Consider the following 20,164-nt stretch of genomic DNA (forward strand, 5'->3'; position numbering starts at 1 on the left):
CCAGAGCCAGAAAAGGCACCCGGGAGTCACCCAGGGCCAGGTCTGGGACATGAGCACCCTTCTACCTCACCTTCTTTTGCAGAACCCCATGGAAGCTTGGAATTTCAGCCTGCCTCAGTTTCCCTACATGTAAAACAGATTATCACGCTCACTCCCAAGTTTAGAAAATGCTTTTATATCAACAGATTAAGGGACTAAAATTATCTCACTGCCTCCCTACTCAGCTCAGCTTTGTTTAATTAAGATTCTGGCTGTGAGAGGGAATAGGAATTTGGCACTGGCTAAAGGCTTCTCCCAGAAAATGATAAAAGTCTGTCTTGAAAAACTTCTGTTTTGCTCACAGTCTATTGCAAATATGGTATTTAATACAATAGAGTTTATAAAGTACTATTAGCAACACATAAAAACTTTAGCCATGCAATTTATTCCCTTTAATCCTATTTTATTGTTTCTAAATACCATATGCTATTTCTATTAAACATTTATTACACAATAAATGCAGAGTATGTCACTGCAGTAATAGCTCTGAATTTATTTATATTATGCAGTATAAATTCTATAATCAATATAAATAACTTCTTGTCTATTATGTCAGAAAATACTGGTTTAAAGAAACTTTCAAAATAATTTTTCTCATTCTTTTCAATAGAACTAATACCCAACTTCCTTTCTCAGATCCATTTTAAACACCCAGCAGATTCCAATAATTACAAATTAAACATTTGGAAAAAAACCAAAACACAGAATTTGCCATCTCTCTAAACTTAAGAATATAAAAATCACACGTCAACAGCTAAATAAAGACTGTCAAATGTTCAACTCTTTGCCAAAGTGGTTCTTTTAGTTATATAAAATAAAAGTATATAAAAAAGGCTAAAGTTCGCTTTGGGAAAAAAAATAAATTGTTGGTTCTGCAGTTCTTACTGAGTCATTTTTTTCCCCTCCCAGCTGGAAATTTTAGGGAAAAGTTAAGTTGCCATATTGCAATATGATGAAGCAGCTACCTACACTGAAGTTGGCTCTGAAGTTCCAGCATATTTTAGCCAGGAAAAAACCCCAACCAAGAGATCTTTTTGTCCATATCTTGCCCCTTGCAGTGATGTCCTGGCCTGTATTTGCAACTCCCATCAGTAATTTGTGCTGGCAGCCCCCAGCCCTGCTTGTACTCAGCACAGACCGACCCACAGCAACTGCCCTTGCAGCTGCAGGCCCAGATAGATCAGCCAAGCAAACTACACCTTTGTTTACTTAATGATGCAATGAAAATCCAAGGAAAACTGGCAAATTCAGACCCGTTATGCTGGGAAATTCATTATTTTCTAGTATGGCTGAAAGGATTTCAATCAATCTTTATTCAGGGTTTATATTGGTGGACCAGGATGAAGCAGGATTGTCACCTTTGTGGATTTCATTAGTGGCAAACCCTATATATTCAGTTCCCACTCCTTGCTTTTCCCAAGTTGGAATTTCATCAGCAGGCAATAGTAAGACAAAAAGCTGGTGGGGTTCAAACATCCCTTGAACCACAGCTCTACCCTTAAAGCCACCTTCATTTTTCTAGCAAGAATGAGGGAAGAGTCTGAAATGTGCAGGAAGGTGATGCAACTGCATCAGCTTCCAGGTCTTTTCCTTCCAGGGCTAAATGTCTTTATGCTAATGTGCAGTTTCCCAACTTGTAAGCTGGCTGTGAGCTGACTGCACAATGAGTAACAAACAGGGGGCAGAGCCAAGCATTTCCCTTCCAGCCAGCATCCTGTGACAGCAGCAGTCAACATTTGCACTGGAATTCAGTATTACAGCAGGAATGGAAAAAACCCTGTCAGGGAACAAATTAGCTTAACTGAAGAAATGTCCCTGATCCATTCACTGCTCCAAAACAACACAACTTTCTCTCTGATCCTCTGCATACCCGGTCCTCCCATGAAACCTTGTATTAAAATCAGCCCAAGTGGGACACAGAAGTTTAGATGCTGATGTTTTTCCCTTGAACTCTTCAGCAAAGTACTTTACTTTTCAGAACTTGGGGGCGCAGAGATGGGATCAAATGCAGAGGCAAATTATTTTTAGTGAGGGAAGTAATTAAGATTGGGAATGTACCTCACTGCACACGTGTACTCTTATATTTATGTTCCTTTTTGTAGCATCTAAAAGTTATGTCTGGCACATGCATCTTAAAATTAAATGCTGCATTATTTCTCCAAAAGAAACCATAATGGTCTTTTGTAAATAATTTTATCTACTGTTCAGCATTTTACTAGTCTTGCTATTTTATACTATAGCATTTATTGTTTTACAAGTGTTAGTGTTCTCTGGTGGGAAATGCTGTAAAAACATAAGAAACTTAAATAATTTTTTTCATCTCCTGGATTTATTACAAACATGGGACTCAACAGACAGTTACTCAAGCTGCAAGCCATTTGGTTTGTGTCAGGGGAAAGGCTGGTTAATCAGGACAGCCTGCTGGTCTGCACTGGCTGATCTAAGGAAAACATACACAAAGTTAAACCTCTTTCACTCTATACATGGGATTTTACAGTTAATGCAGCTTAGCATTTTGCCCAGAGCTCCCCAAACCTCCCAGCTGATCCTTTGGGGACTGTATCCCAGGAGAACAAGGTGGGCAAAGCCTGGACAGAAGTGTTTCTCAGCTCCAGAGATTTGCCCCAGTGATGTCTGAAGTTGTTAGGGAGTCAGTCCTGCTCTGCACCACCCCATGCTGGCCCTCCTCATGGGGTCTGCCAGGACACTGTGGGACAGGGCAAGATATTGTCCCTTGTCCAGGGGGGTGGCCCAGGGTGAGCAGTTCCCAGGGCTGAATGGAGCTCCCAGCACAAAATTCTGCCCGGGGCCTGGTGAAGGACACAGCTCAGTGTCAACAATAAAAGATTTCACCTTCTTGTGTACTTGTACTTGAGTCCTAGGGTTTTTTCTACTCTGAAAAGTAAGAGCTACAATTTCCAAACTGCAGCTACTTCCCTTGGTATTTTTTTGGTTTTTTGTGTGCTGCTCATGGTCAGATGGCTTGCAACCATTATTTCTTATTTACTCTCTTGTTTCCTCTGGGGTTTGCATTTTTGGGTTTGGGTTTTTTTGCCTTTTCTCTGCACTGTAAAGCCAGATACTGGCTACTATTACTGCTTCAACTTTAGGGTATTTTCTGTTCTCAAAGTGCTGGTGGCTTGAGGTCCAGATCAGCAGATAAAGTAGCTTTTGAAGACCTTGGACTATAAAAAAAATGCCACTTTGTAGGAGGATGGCTTTTCTTATTACCACTGTTAAGGTTCACTGTGTTAGAAGGACAGTGTCACAGCCAAGAGAAACCACAAAGGTCACAGACCATCTCTGCCAGAGGAGAGGATACCAAATACCTGGAGATGCCTGAACATCATACTTGGGAAGACATATTAAGAACCAGAAAAACATGGTTTAATTTTTGAAAGCTTTTCTTTGTCCCTAGCAGATCTTGTCCTTCATGAAGCTGGTGACACACCTGCCCAGCTTGGGGGCAAGAACCAGCAGACCAGGGGCCAGAGGTGGGCTTGTTCCCCAACCCAGGGGTCAGAAAGTCAGAATGAGCACACAGAGGAGGGAGAGGGCCTGAACAGAGTGCCTGAGGCACAGCCCCAAGCAAGGATTCATTTTTAATCCGGTTCTTTGAAAAAGTTTCATAGTCACCGTTCTGGCACAGGGGGATACACACATCCCCCCAGCAGCAGCATTTCATCCCTCCTTGCCAACATTTCATCAGCTTCTTTTCTGAAATACACGCTGTCATTTTTATGTGATCTCTCCCAGTATTGTTAATGAATTACCAACACTAATGCGGTGTCTGACTGGTTATGGTGCTCATTACTCAAGATTTCAGATCTGATTTTCAACTGCCTGCTTATGTTTATTTAATTAAAATTATGGTTGATTTCAGGGTAATATCTGTTAAATGTTATTTTCCAGTTCACTTTTAGATATTTTGCTAATGGAAACCGCATGATGTCCGTGGTGTGCACTACAGCTTTTGCTTATCCCATACAATATACTGTGTTTAATCCATACTCATTATGTTTAATATTCATGTGGCCCCTACTTGAAGCAAAAGCACAGTTTTGGAAGGCAAAACATTTTTAATTCAAATAAGCCTCCACCTCTACAACAGTGGATTTGTGTGAAAAACATGTAACACTTGCAGAGATTGCTTTTCCCCGTGTAGATTATCATTAATAAAAACAATTATTAATATAATGAACTTTTTAAAAATAAAACAACAGCTCAGTAGTGCTTCCCCATTGGCCCTGAAAAGATTTTGGCACTTCCCTGATGCTGTTTGTGGGCAGGAGTTGCACTTTGCCAGCTGAGGAAAGAAGCTGCTCTGCAAGGTGAGTTCCTTTGTGTTGTGCAGCTGCAGCCATGTCTGATATCCCACTTTTCTCACTCATTAAATGTTACTCAATGCAAAGACACAGTTACACGGGAAAACACTGCAGAAAATTAGCTGCAATATTTGTCTGATGATTTAAACATCTGTGATATTGCAAGTTTTCAGCAATTGTTTAACATAATTAATTCTCTAGATGTGCACCTACAATCTCTAGGATCACTTCCCCCATCACTTCAGATTACCTGGTTATGTCTTCAAACATCCACTTAAAAAAAGCAGTTAAAGTCAGTAACACTATCTGCATAATAGGTAACAGTAATAAAACCCATCAGTCAAAAGAGTTTATGCTTTTCAGACTCTACAAATAATTTACAAATAATAGAGAGATGGGAAAAAAGGATTGCTGAGGCCAAAGGATTATAGCCAGGAACTGACAAATGGATGCTTATGATGTCTAGCTAATAGCTTTCTTCAATGACTTTATTATTAGACAATATTTAAACACAACTTAGGAATAGCTGTGTGTCAGAAATTATCCTGAAACCAATTGCTTCAGGTCTAGCAAGATAATATTACAGCCAAAACAATGATGCATGAAGATTTGCAGAGAAGCTGTGGAAAGATAAACAATATTCTGAAGATATGTTAGTGCTGTGATATACTCTTCTAAATTTCAACTCACTGGAGAATCTTTGAAATAAAATATGGCAGTTCAGAAATGCTGCTGTCAGACCATGCTCCTACAAACACAGAAAACAAAAGACAAAACTTTAAGAAGATGAGAGATGCATTTGATGCTCTTGTTTTCACACTGTCTTCTCAAACTATCTCAGCAATAATCACTAGATTAAGTAAAGCCTTACAAGTGCTAAAACTGAAAGGTATGGACCATAAAGAAAAGGAAGAAAATTCATGTCCTCCAGGCAGAGTTAAATTCTGGCAGATTAAACTGGAGTGAAAACATCTTGTCAATTAATTAGTGCCTCTATTATTTCAACTGATGCTATGCTGCCCAGTAACCTTTTGTTGAGCATTACATACTGAATAAAGCTATAAATACTTGTAGAAGTTTTACGTAACAGCATTAAAAGCTGAATAACACAACATATGATTGAGACTGCATGCTGAGACTCAGCATCCCAAATCAGCTCACGAGGCAGTTTCCAGTTACACACAGACGTCACCACTGCCTTCATAGAACAGTCAGCATATGATGCTATCAGCAAAATTTAATTAACATTTAAATATTAATATTTAAACAATTTTTGCCCCTAGCAGCAAGTTTTTGCATCTATGAGAAGCAAGGCAAGTAAGGAAGCAATTCCCAGCCATGCAGACTGGATGGATAAGGAGGAAGGAGTTCACCCTGAGAGTTATTCCCAGATGTTCCTTAAACTGTGAAGAAGTTGGGGAGAAAAAAAAAACAAACTACTTCCAGTGACCCTAGTGTTGTGCAGGTTGCAGAGTGAGGTCCCTCATGATCAATGTTTTTTAAAGGAAAAAACAGAAAAGTGAAGCCTTTCTGTGAAAACCCAGCAGGCAGATTCTGAGGAGAAAATCTCATTTGTTTGAGATGAAGCTGCAGAGGCTGCTGAACACAAGTTATTCACAGGGGAAGGAATGGACAATGCGAGATGTGGAGGGGCTGGAAGGAGTGGGAGATGCCAGTTGTCCTAGCAAGGAGCTGCTCTTCATAGGCAGGGGGAAGCTTGAAGTGACCCATCCCAATATAGAAAGGCAAGTGGTAAAGTAAATTAGAGCAACTGCAGGGGGTCACAAGAAGCAATAATGTAGAACTGGAGCAGAAACTGCCCAAAACCTGAATGTAACAGAATTGACATTGAGCCATATTCTGCAGTACTCTGAGTAAAAGCAGCAAGAAATACATTCCTACAAAGAGGGCATCTGAAGAGCCATCCTTAATGACTGTTCCCTGCTTCTCCCTGAGTAGAACTCAGCCTGCAAAAGAGGGCTGTGATCTAGGTCTGGGTTTTTTTAAATTTTCTTTAGTCACAAGCCAAGTTTTCTTAAGTTTGGTCAGTACGTGCACAAAATGCACCAGAAACCACAACCCTCCAGAACAGAAAAGACAGGTTCTGCAGGGGATTTTTCAGACTGACACTCCTTCTGTGTTAGTGTTGAACCAATTCCCAGTTTGGTGTTGGAGAAATTGAGCTGCTGGGAAGACAATCTTTCATCTAAGAAATCCTGACCATTTATTACTCAGCGATTACCTCGTGATAATCTAAAAGAAACAGAAGAATTTTAATCCTAGAGTCCTGGCCAGCTTGCATTCTTCCTCACCAAAAGTTTCAACAGAAATCGTTTCTCATCAGCTGTTGGATGTGTCAGGAGGGGAGAGCAGGCAGCCACTGGCTGGCAGCAATGCTCCTTTCCCCATCACACACAGCAGTTTGCCCCATGCTCAGCAGTTTTGTGCCTCTAAAGTCAAATGCATCAGCTGTAAAACTGGTTTCATAAACTGGATTAACCAGGCTTAAGGCTGCACAGACATCAGTGCCTCCAACAGAGTCCCTCTGTGATGCCAGTGCTGCTAAGAACTGAAAAGGATGGGAGAAAAAGAGATGTATCTGAAAGACAAAGAGAAACCTCTGAGTAATGTAGGGTCCTCGCTGGCACCAGTTCCCCCTGGGATAAGCCCTTTGGATGCAGCACTGGTGTTTGGAACCAGAGACAAGCAAGGACACAAACATACATTCCCCATGAATGGCTGCAATTCTCTGAGAAGTATTTTTGGGGAAAGGTGGGGAAAGAGACAGAGCTGCTTCACAGAGGGAAAAGGCAAAGAGGTGAATCCAAAGTACAAGAAAGAGCAGAATTAATTCTCTGACCAAGACTGGCAACAGGTTACTATATGGATACCAAAACTAGCAAATGAAATACTCTTCATTAAAAACAATAAACTGATGAATGACACCAAGGGAGGCTTACCTCATTCTTTCCAAAGAAAACTCCACAAAACTACATACAGAACAAAACCTGAGGTGATATCCAGGCTGGCAATGAGCTCTCAGCATCCTGCTCTGACAAGATCTGGGCACTGAGTGCTGCCTGAGAGTCTCCTCCTGTAATACCATCTTTATGGTATTCTAAAAAAATATGTCATGTAACTACATGATTTGGTTCCAATTTCTGTCCAGTTCCTTTCTTCAGTCCTCTCATAGTTTTGTCCATTTTGCCTATACATTTTATAGAGCAAAAGGATGGCTTTTTTAGCTCTGGCTTAACTGGGTCTTGAATTTGCCATCACTACACACTACTGTAGCACAAATAATCAGCAATAATAATATACAAATGCCTTATGATGATATATTCCTGGCCAAAGCTGAGTAGCAAACCTCTATTTTCAGGCTTCCAGACTTCTTCACAGTAATTCTTAACAGCAAGTGATGCAGTTGCCTTGCATTAAATATCCCAGAGGGTTAATCTCTAAAAAGCCCACAACAAATTCCACTTTCCACCACCTGAAAGGGGTTTTGGTTAAGTTTTTTGTGTTGTTTTTTGGGTTTTTTCATTTGTTTGGGTTTTTTACTGTACCTGCATGTAAGCAGGATGTGCATAAATGCTGGGCTGCACAGTCATATAAATGAAGCCAGAAGCTCAAAGAAACTCAGCAGCTTCAGTAAATTCAATATCTGAGCCTGAGTTTGTTCAGTGTCTGGGTACAGTTGTTACACAAGCAGATAGTCAAGTGCAAACATTAAGCTGTGAATATCTCACTACTTGCCAGGTCTTCCCAATATGCATGAGTTTGCATTACAGAACATTTAATTACAGTGTTTTGACTAGAACCACCTTTTTCCTTTCAGCCAAACAGAAAAGTAACAGAGTAATTAAAAAAGTAATGAAAACTCAGTAAAAATTCCTTAAACCAAAGACCCACATTCAGTTGTGATTTCAAAGAGCCAATGTCAAGGAAGACTCCTGCTCACTGTCATTTAGCAGGTTGTTAAAAAGTTCCAAAAATGAAAAAAAAAAAAGGTAATACAAGTTAGAGTTTTTTCTTTCCTTTTATCTGAATTTTAACTCTATTTCCTACCCAGAGCAGATATGAGAGCACAAACCACAACTTCATCCTGTGGCTTACAAAACCCTCTTAGGCAGAGACCCATTGCCTTCAGTGGAATAATTTGCACAGTGAGCACACGCAGGTGGCAGAATTCAGACCCAAAGCTTTCTAATATTGATTACACTTAAGGTAGTTGCTTTGCAGAAAAATCTTCCTAGCAAGTTTGGCTGGTGTTTCAGTATGCCAGACTCCTTGCACTGAAAAGCAGTGAAGAAAGCTTTCTTTCATGGCACTGAAAGGTGCTGAAAAGATGATGGTAATTTAAACCATCATCACAAAATATAACCAGCATTATGCAGATAGTCATGTGAATTTACTTCTGCTGTCAAAAGGTTGTTTTTAAAATAAGCCTTGACTTAGGATAGCATGTAAAATAACATCAAAGAACACTTTTCTTAAAATGCAGTAATCAAAGTCCTATTCCTTACTTGGAGTCTAAGTTCTAATACTTAAAAACATTAGTGTTTCTTTCTTTTATGGGAATTTATAAAAAATTATATAGAAGAAACGCTGCAGTCTGGCTTAGCCGAGAATATAATGGGCTTTTAGGTCCTCTAATAAGTTGTGCAAGAACAGTGTACTACAGAAAGTCATGCATGTCATACATCTCTCCCTCATTGTAAAACATTGTTCTTCGATTTTACTGCAGCCAAAACAATTTAATCTTTTCAATTTAAAAAAAAAAAAAAAAAAAAAAAAAAAAAAAAGGAAAGGAAAAAGGGCATCCAATTTCACAAAGCTTATGTGGGAAGAATATGTTCTGAGTTCTTGAAATCACATTGCAACACCAGTGAAGGGAAAGGAGCACGAGTAAAAGTGAGGCTATCCTGGTGCCTGCTGATGCTCTCACAAATGGAATGGAATCAACACTGGAGTGGGGAAGCAGAGGTGACAATACCTACAGTACCTAGCACTAGGCCAAGGTTTTAAGGGAGCTGATGAACAAAAAGGAGAAAAAGGTAACGAGTTTCACTGAGTCCAGCTTAGCCACTGACCAGGGGATGTCAGGGCTGCCATGTAATACAGGTCAGCAGAAGAAGACATGGAGCTGGAGTGGCCTGGAGCTTGCAGGAGAAATTCACCTCTGCAGACACTTGAGAGCAGCCCCACCTCCAGACACATCCATTGTCAGCAGTTCCATTCACCCTGTTTCCCTGAAGACAGTGGGATTTGTTGGATCTCATGTCACAAAATCTCAAAATACAGTATTGTGTCAAAAATATAAACCTTTTCCTTTTCTACACACCCACAGAGGGCCTGGAGGAACATGCCTAATCCTCAGCCCCCCAGCCTAGGGCTGCCATCCCTTCCCAGCACTGAGCACCACTGCAGACACAGAACTGACTTCAGCTTTTATATATCATCAAGAGCACAGAAAGAGTCCTCAGTAGCTTCACCCCCGCCCCCCACAGCACAGCTTTAGGTAACAGAGCCACTCCAGGTGTCAAACTGCTTTGCCTTCTAATACTTCATGCTAAAAGCGTCTTGACTATTTGGAACATGGAGGAAAGAAATGGCATAAAATAAATATCTAGAATATGCTTAGGATTTTTGAGGCTTAGCCCAGCTATGGTTGTCAAAAGCTGTCTATTACGAGGCTTATTTCTCCCCTATTTAGAGAATTAACAATGAAAGTACTTTTTGATGTGCTGAACGAGATTTTGGGGCACTTAACAAGAGTTGGCTCAAAAGTGCTACCTCAAGAAACATAAAATGCCAGCAATGTTGACACTGTAGGACAAATTATATGATTCTTAATATACTGTGTCACTCCATTCAGTTTTATAATTGGCAGTGACTGTAAATGAAATCTGATCCAAAGTATACAGAATTAACTGGCACTTGTTTTGTGCCTCAGCATTTTCTAGGCTACAGATCTTTGTAAATATTTACTTAACAGGGTGGCATACTATTTTTTCCCATAAAATATGCAGGTCCATATTTGCAATTATTTTTCTGTCAGATGACAGGCTAGCCATGTAAGCCAGCTTACACTGCAAGTGATGGGAAACTGTCCTTAGAGTTCAAGCAAAGAAAAATCTTAGATAAAGATTACTGTACCCTTTGAATTCTGCCGACATCATTAAAACTACTGAAATTACAGAGTTTATTAGCCAGCCCATACTTGCTCAGCAGAAAGATTTTCAAGGAACCACTGTTCCAGGGAAGCAGTGAGCACTGTCAGCATTAACTCTGGGGTTACACCAATTAAACCTCCTATTCAACACTCTCTTAGCCTGCCCTGGGTAACAGGCCTCATGGGCCTCTCCCCATGATTTGTTCAACTCCTCTTCAAATAATGCAGACCTTTTGGTCTTCATAGCATTCTGCCACTTATACCCAGGGGTTTCTTTACTATTTGCAAGCGAGCTTATTTTGCATTTGCTGGCTCCCTGGTGATTAGGATTTGTAAACCTCTGTTACATCCATTCCCACATCTCTTTGAGGACTCAAAGGTCCTAATCAGCTTAATCTCTCCTAGCATGGGAACACCTCAGTTGTGCTGGGTACCTCTCCCCTCTCTCTAGGTCAGCCTTAAAGCACAGAGAGGATGAGTGTTTCACTCCCAGGAGCTGCCCTGCTCCCTGTGCTTAGAGACGAGTTGCAAGGACAGGTAACAAAATGCCAGAAGTTCCCATGGATGTTGAAGGGATCAGAAATCAGGATATTACTTCCCCCTGCCCCATCCCTTTCCCCAGACAAATCCACATCAGGACACAAATGACTCACTAATCCTGTTAGAAAATAGCATTTCAGACCCATGCTGCAGTCCAAGCTCCATCTGCATTCACAGTAATATGATTCAGGAGTGACCCAGATTTACAGTACATAAAGAGTGATGTAATGCTGATAGGAGAGAATTACATCCTCATATATATATATACATGCATAAATATGTATAGATAAAAAAACCATTTCTTTTTCTCAGAGAACATTGTAAACTCCTCAAATAATCTCTCAGTAGCAAAATCAAAGCATGCAGCGTGCACTTTTCTGGAACATTAAAATTCCATTTCCTTCTAAACAGCAGAAATTCAGACTATGGTTGGCTTTATTTTCCACAGAGCTGGTCAGAGTCATTACAGAGATTTTCAGAAGTCTTGGAAGCATAAAGCTCCCCCTGGCACACCCACCAGGATCACTCTTTGCAGGTTTTAGAACCATTTCCAAGGATTTTTTTAAACTGAGAATATGCCAAACAAAGTGAAACTTATTACAAACTCAAGCTCCCCATATGAGGATTGTTTGAAGGAGGAAAAATCCAGATTTTAATTTACAAGAAACACAAACAGCATTTTGGTTTCATGTACTTTTAGGAATCAGAATTATTCATATATACCTGACCTCTAAATGATGCTGGTCTAGTTGATTCAAATGACAACTTCAACATTTTTTAAACATCATTGGCTAAGAGAATGTGTGCTTATTTCCTAAACATTTTCTCATGTAATTATTTGACAGTTAACACTTTCTGTTAGTGCCAGATCTGGCAACGTTTTTGCTTGTGGCATGCAATGATTTCCTGAAAGACACAGGCAGCACCCAGGCTGGATTATGTGTCTCACAGAATGTGCACAAAGTCAGACTCAGGTCATCTCCTCAAACATGAAAAAAACAGTGGAAGGTTCCTGGGCTGTGCTAAAGGTTCATCTCAGTGCTACAGCCACCCCAACACATTGCTGTCTTTATTTATTTATTTTTTATCATAATCACTTGGGCTTCTGGGTAATTGGAACAATTAGGGTGATTAATTGCATGTTTGCAATAAAAACAGAGGACCAGGGAGGGTTACATTACAGGCTAAATATTTTCAGAAAACTCTATCAGCTGGTAGACATAACAAATGCGATCAGTCCAATGCAACATGAAGCTGTGCACATTGTGCAAACTGGTTTGCTCTGGAACTCAAATCTCCTTAAAAAGAAGCCAAAGTGTTTAAAAAAATAAACTAAGTCAGAGTGCACAGGGGGAAAAGAAATATTGACATGTGAGGCCGCTGGACTTCTAACATAAAGAAACATTGTTTTCCCTTTGGTCCTTTTATTGTCTAAATAAAAAGTGCAAAAGCGGAGGAGAAGCACAACAAGGCAAAGAGCACAAGTGAAGGTCGTTACCTTGTGCTTGGAAGCAATGGTTACATTGAAAGGAAAATCAGAAAAGCACACTGTGGGATACCTACAATACTGACACATTCCTTAATGACAGCAAGTAGGCAAACTAACCTGCCTGCCGCTACAACTCAAACACCAGGGCTTTTGGAGAGGGAGGTTAAAGCCAAGAACTGAAGATACTCACATTGAGAGCTTCATTTGTTGAATACTTGCTCACAAATCTGGGCTTTTGTCTTCCACTTATCAACCTACTCTTGAAATACAGCTTCAACCAATGCTTCTTTCTGGATTTTTTTTTGTAACCACATGGTCTTGAAAGATCCCCTTTACTACACAGAGCAGGAATGCTTACTCTGATGCAATTTCCAAAGAAGAAGAAACACAAGTCAGGAACAGGCATTGCCTTCAAAGCTGTGCCTATGTATGGCAGAGTGCAAAACTCCCTGTACAGGAGAGGATGTTATGTGTCTCCCACAGCCATGCCACACATCACTCATCTACCACAATGTTTTTATCATGGCCACCACCTTCCTGTCTGACTTCTAAAGAATGCAACAGCTGCAAGTGTTGTGTGATGAACTCAGGTGTGCCCTGCAAAAGGGCTGCACCTCCCTGACTAGGGCTGGCAAGAGAGGGCAGAGCTCTGCAGGGAGGCAGGCAGGCTTTGGTCAGCTCATGAGCCATCATCACCAGCACAGAGATGTCTGCCCCACGCTCCACGAGCTCCGTCCAAACTAATCTTTAACATCAGTGACTACAGGTTCTGGTCCACAGTGCTCACTTGACTTAAGAGTCTTTATCTTCAACTGAGCCTCCACATGTCTACTCAGTGAGGTGCTATAAAATTTCTAAAGAAATAAAAAGCATAGCCCACGCTACCATGTATTTGCTAAGTTGCACAGAGAAAGAACTGAATAGTGAAAGGTTTTATGTTCCATTTGTATGATTGGAGACTTTGTGCTTTAACACAAGCACCAGGGTCACAGGGCAGGAACACAGTGTTTTCTTTCCAGTCAGCATGGAACTGACATTTATTAGATGAGTGTTTTGTTCTATTTGTTTTAAGTCTATTACAGTTCAACTCAGTTCGACAATGCTGGAAAACCTGACAAAATGTTTCAGGGTATTTAATCAATATGAACATAATGGACAAGTGTTTGAAACTTAAAATGAGAGGATATCACAACAAAAATATGTTACTTATACAAGTAGGTCTTTTTTATTTCAGTAACTGCCAAGTCTTTGTGTCTCTGGACGTGGGGAATCTGTGTTAAACATTTCTCTTCAGTTGAGAAAAGTCTTCTCAATGTGTTTCTTGTGATTAATTATTGAAGAAATTGTTTTTTAATATTAATTTAACTGCAGAAATTTTTGTCAAGACTCATTGAACAGCCAAGTCCTTACCTGTTTAAGAGAATAAGCAACACAAGTGTGTAGAGGAGGGCAGTGAAGAGTGACAAAGTACACACCAGTAGTATTTCTGACCCACATTTTCCTCACATGATTTCAGGTTTCACCACATTGAAACCAACCAAAAAAGAAAAAAAAAAAAGAAAATTAAACTGGCTCTTCCTCCCATAGAGAGATCCAGTGCTGCCACCACCTTCCCTGCAGTGAGGACCTGAAAGAGGCCACCAGAAGTCACACACCTGGGTGCAGCCTGACTGGGACCTAGGCTTCTGGAGGGAGAGCTGTGGATGCTTTGGAACAGCTCAGTGCTCACCTGTAGAACTGAGCCAGGCTGAGGGTTGATCTGTCCTGCTCATTATCCAAGCACATTTGTGACTGTTCTGCATTTAGACACCCATCTTCCCTTTTGCTACCTTTCCCACTGAAGGATAATAATTCATAAACTACCTATTAAAGCTTTGAATTTACTCCCTTTAGCTACTGGTTGCTACTCTTTAACATGAATAGGCTTGTGGCTACAGGGGAAGTGGCAGCCTTCTCCAGCTTAGACCAAGCTTTGCATTCAAATACCCAATTTGAAGAGTTTGATCACTGCAGAAAAGGCAAAGAGAGGCAACCTGAGAGCCCATTTCAGTGACTGTTCCCCAAGCTGAATGTTTCCACTGTCACTTTGGTCGCTACCATTATCAAGAGAAAGCATGTGCTTATTCCTTTAATATTTCAGCACTTAACCCACCAGTTACACAGAGAAGTATTCTGAAGCTCATGGAGCTCTAACTTCATGTTTCAACCAAGGTCCAGAAAAATCAATATAATCAACAAGCACCAGTTCAGTGAGAACTTTTGCAAGCATTAGAACCATTCATGAAAAACTGACTAAAATGTGTCCTTTTTAAACAATGCAAAGCCATTTTAATTCATTTCTCACTTATTATTCTCTGCACCACTGCACTCGTAAACCATTTGCATCTTGTAAGATGCTCCTTAGCAGGGAATAGAAAGATAGCTAAAAATTCTGCTTTTTTGGACTTTTCTGCAAGCTGCAAAATATACTGGAGCTCTGTTTAATGGGGACTATTCTAAAATAGTGAATAAAACTGGCTACTTGGTGCTGCTCACACATACAAGAAAAATGAACCACCTATTGGAAAAATCTTATTTTCTCAGTCAGGACACTAAAACATCCTCTCCAACATGAGCTTCATTATGTTACCTGATGCAGTAGCTATTCATACAGTCTTACCTGGGGTACAGCACTTTGTTGAGAAGACACAACTAACTTCTGATGATCCAGAAATTCCCTAGAGAAAGGTGTCAGTCTGGCCTCTTCATTTCAGTCACTGCTCAGGTTGAACAGTGCTATCACTAGTCACTCAAAAATTACATGTCATCTCCTCTCAAAACAGTTTGATAATTCTACTTGCTGAAACTTTGCAGTACACTGAGGTTGTAGCTTCAAGCTGCTTTACTGCCAGATACAGGAGTCCCAGTGAAAGTCTTGTTTTGATGGTAAGTGGTTAATGTTATCCTCAGACTCCAAGTTAAGGAAAACACTTAAATGACTGAGAACCAATTCCATGTACAGAAACTCACATTAACCAAAGCACCAGAGGCAACCTCCAAGCTTGGTGACTTAGATTTAATCTGCTTCTTGGGCTGCTCTACAAGGAGAGCTGTACTGTTGTAATTCAATGCATTCTCATGTAAAATGAAGTCCACTTACACAGATACTTCTGAACTGCATTGGTTCTGCTTGTGTTCTCCCAACTGCAACTCAGCCCTCCGACTGAGAAAATGCTACTCAGTATCACCAGGCATGTATGCTTCATGCTTTTAACACTGACTGTGTTCAAAATTATAAATTCTGCTTTGGAATTTTCATTTCAGAGTAGTACCTCTGGGATATTCTAACTAAACATCATATACTGCCCTTTGCCAGAGACACTTAGGGTTTTCCATTCTGGATCACATGTTGCTTCTACAGAACAGCCTCATAAGGTTCTGAGGCTGCATTCTGACCACAGTTCAATGTAGTTTTCTTTGAATTTTTCAGAGCTGCCCTGCATTTTTGTTACCTCTGAATGTGCATCCCTCTAAAAGAGGCAAAACTCACTGGATGAAGTACTATCCCTTCAACCACAGTCACTTTCTTTGCATGCTTCTTAGACAAATTTATTTCCCTAAACCGTAGCTCTCAATTTAGTCAGATGTAAAAGTATTTATACTTGAGGGGAGAAAATCACGTGTTTAGTAAGGACAAACCAAATCTTCTAGAACTGTTGTGCTTGAATGTATCAGAAGACAAAATGTAGGAAATCCCACTTGAAATACATTACGTTGAAAAGTAAACAATCCTAAGTTTGTGTGACTGCTACAAGGTCCTTACTGAGTTGTTGTAGACTCTGAGCTCATGCTATTTCCTCTAGTTCTTCCTCAAGGTCCCATTCCATTTTGACAATTTCTAGCTACTTATCAGTAAAGGTTCCTTGTTTCCTCAATCTCTCACTCAGGTTAGAAAACAGAATGCCTTTTTTCTGGGAGGAAGGTTTATACCCTAGGAAGAAAAAGAAAAGCATTTTAAATTTTCCTGAATTATTATCTACTGCTCTTGAACCCTGGCACAAGAGACACCATGCAAACTAGATCTGTACACAGGCTGTACTTCCACAGGTTTATATTATAAAATATTAACAGCTCTCAGACATCATATTGCTGTAAATATTTCAAGTTCATAAAGCGTTTGTAAAACCACTGATCTGACAAAACGAGGAGAAGAAAAGAATTAACTGCCAGACTTTACTCAGTAGGCCTGAGGTCAGGTACTGAACAAAGCCTTTCTGACTCAGCTTCAGCTACTGTACCACCCTAACTTCATGAATCATCCACTAACAGGTATCTCATTTAATGCCTACTTAAATGCTGTATGATTTAAACACTGTAATAATCACTAAACAATATAAAAAGCTTGAGCTTAGAGGAGTAAAGATAGAAACAGTATAAAAAGATATCTGATTAATATTTTCCCTCCAGTTACACACACAAAACTATTTCTTTATATTACTATGTATGTATATTATATGCAATTTGTGCAGAGGTCCTCAAAAATGGAGTCTTAAACTGAAGGTAACACAATATAGGTCAAACTGCATCAATCACCACTGAACATGCTCTAAAGAATGAATACCACTGCCTGCTATAATGAAACAGACAGTCCTCACAGGGCATTATTCTCTTTCTTACAGTGCCTTTTCTTATAGTACTAAGTCCTTTTAGCAGGCAGGTTAAGAGTTGCCTATCCCAAAAGGTAAATGCCTTCCTGCGCTCCATTCTATTGTGTGGAAACAAGAGCAGTCATTATCCTCTGACCCATCCACTGCACGAAGCACACCACATTTCCCTCGGATTTCTTCAACAGACCCACCTTAATTTCTTCTAGAGGAACATGCTTACTTGTTTTGGACCTAAAGTAATGGAAAATTCACGCCACCCTGTTGGTAATCTGTTCCACTGGTTAACAGTCTTCTACTGAAGTTTCACTCTTGAACTTGGAAATGAGCGTAAACAAACCAGATTCATTTGGCCACTAAGAAGCCCTCTTAAGATGTAAATTGGTCTGAAAGAGTCAGATTTCATTTGACCTTCTTACATAGAAGAAGTTTAACACTAATAAGCACAAGTCTCACAGGACCAACAACAGGGCTAAATATCCATTATAGCTAAATTTAAGTCCAAGGAATCCAATGCCATGAATAATTTGCCAAATTACTTTTAAATAAAGGTATTTTGGCTTAAGTCTTAAATGTTTCCCTTTCCTGTTTTTAAGCTCCAGGGGTTTGTTTTGCTCTTTTGGACTCTTCCAATGGCAACAATATTCTGAAGGCATCAACTTTTAAAATGGGTATCAAACGTATGTAAATCTACATCAAGCACTCGCAACACATTACAGGCTTGATTTATACCATGAAAAGCATTGCCAACCTTTGCCTCCCAAAACGTGGTTTGAAACTGTAGTTATCACTTCCTATGCCACTGGCCAGACACCTTGAATTACCAACTTGTCCTTTCCATGCTATTTAGGATTCAGATATGGTAAGGGATAGAAGTTACACGTGTAAGTTAAACTACTACATAGGGACGTTCAGTGTGACTGACCTGACAGCAGACACACAGAGTGTTTGAAGTACCCCCAAGTCTGTACAAGAGCTGTGCCACCACCATGTAAATACTTTCCTTGAAACTTCTTTGGAGGGTAATCTGCTCGTTCTATACTGAAACCAAACACAACGGCAACAGAAGACAACCTTCCTCATGGCCTGTTTCCCTCCCTTCACTGCTAAGGCCGAAGGAAGGCCCAAGCATTACCAAGCGCAGACCACCAGCCGCCATTTTCTACCCCCTTCCCTGGCCCACGCACGGCTGAAGGAGATTCACATCACGTAAAAAAATGCAAACCGTGACCTCAAAGTGAGAGTGCTTGACCCACGTAAGTAAACGAACACTTCACTACACCCAGGTGAGGACCCCACACTCGGAACAAACGGGACTCACCTCCGGCAGCCCCGCCACCTCAGGTCTCCTGCCTCAGGGCTGCCGCCTCAGCACCGCCGCCGTACTGCTCGTGGGCGCCCGGTAACCAAGGGGCAGCTCCCGCCCGCTCCTCTTACCCCGTGAGGGAGGGCGAGCGGAGGCCGCTGGGAGGGAGCGGGACACGGCCAAGAAGAGCTGCTCGGTCCCTTCCCTCATAGCCCAGCGCCCTGAGGCGGCTCAGGGGTAGGGGCTGCTTCTCTGTGCGCCCCCCCCCCCCCCCCCCCCGGGCTGAGGGGAACGGGAGATGGCGGCCAGGGGTGTCCCCGCTCTGCTGCCGGGGCTCCGGGTCACCCTCTTGCCTCAGAGAGGGGGTGGTGGGGTTGTGTCTGTCGCCGCGGGGAACCTGAAGTGACACCGCCTTTTTTTTCTTTGTTTTTTTTCCCCCAACAGACTCTGGTGTGTGCGTTTGCTGAACGGTATTGAAGAACTTTCAAAGTCGTGGGGTGTTACCTGCGATGGGATCACAACCACTGGGCTGTTCTGGGTGCTTATGATGGGCAGGGGGTTTTCGCCTCCAGAAGGCACTTTTCACTGCTTTAAAATAATTTTATTGTTATTTCTCTATTTATTTTTTTATAAGGCTTTCTCTCGGATTCATTTCTATGCCATGGAAAATACTATAAAGTGTTCTGAGAAAAACAGAAGACAGCTGCAGTCTGGGTCAGTAAGGAAAGCAAAGTAAGCAGGTGTGGGCTTTGCAATACCTTCTACAAAGCTGGGTGGTTTTGAGGAATGGGAGCACAGCTTTGTGAACAGCACTGGAAAGGCAGGGAGGAAGGTGGCCAAAGTGCCTAGCAGAGATGTTTTAAACCAAATTTATAATCCCAGGAACTGAGGACGAACAGAATCATTCCATGATGTGATGCAGTCCATGAGGAAGGGAATGGAAACAATTGACTATCTCCAGGTACATTAGACTTTTTAATTACTTAAATATAAGTATTTACTGTTGGAAGAGCATGAGAAACAGTTTGCACCTTGATCAAAAGAGCACAATTTTTAATGGGAAACAGGGCCTGTCATGAGAACCTGGGAGGGTTCTCCCAGGGAACTATGCATATGATATTAGTTAAACCACACTGTGTATAAAGAAATGTTTTGTAAAAAAATAATGGTTTTTATTTGCTCTAGCTTATGTGGCCTGGACAGTTTTGAGTACCAGTAAGGCTATAAAACTCTGACAGTAATTAGTAAATGGAACCAGAAGGGGCTCCACTGAAGACAGTTATGTAAAATAAAAGTGAAAACAGTGTAAGCTCACAACTGACTCATCATTAGATCCATAGGGGATCACCCTATGAAGTCAGTAGCAAGGTTGCCACTAATGTTGCCCAGCTGAGGACAATATCCAAAGAGCCAGTGGGAAGGGGCAGCAGGGAGAAACAAGGGAAAAATGTAACCCCTGGTGAATAAAAGTAGTACCAAAAGAAGCCTGCTGGTTTGAGTGGGGGCTTTTTCAGAAATGCTCTAGCCTTGACTCTTCTAGTCCTACTCATGTATGGGAAGACATGACTGTAAGGATACTGGTAAGTAAAATGCAAGTGAATGGGTACACCACTGCCTGGTCATCTGTTGGATTTCAAGCTCTGAACA

Source organism: Heliangelus exortis, chromosome 8, assembly GCF_036169615.1.
Source record: "Heliangelus exortis chromosome 8, bHelExo1.hap1, whole genome shotgun sequence".
Lineage (NCBI taxonomy): Eukaryota > Metazoa > Chordata > Aves > Apodiformes > Trochilidae > Heliangelus > Heliangelus exortis.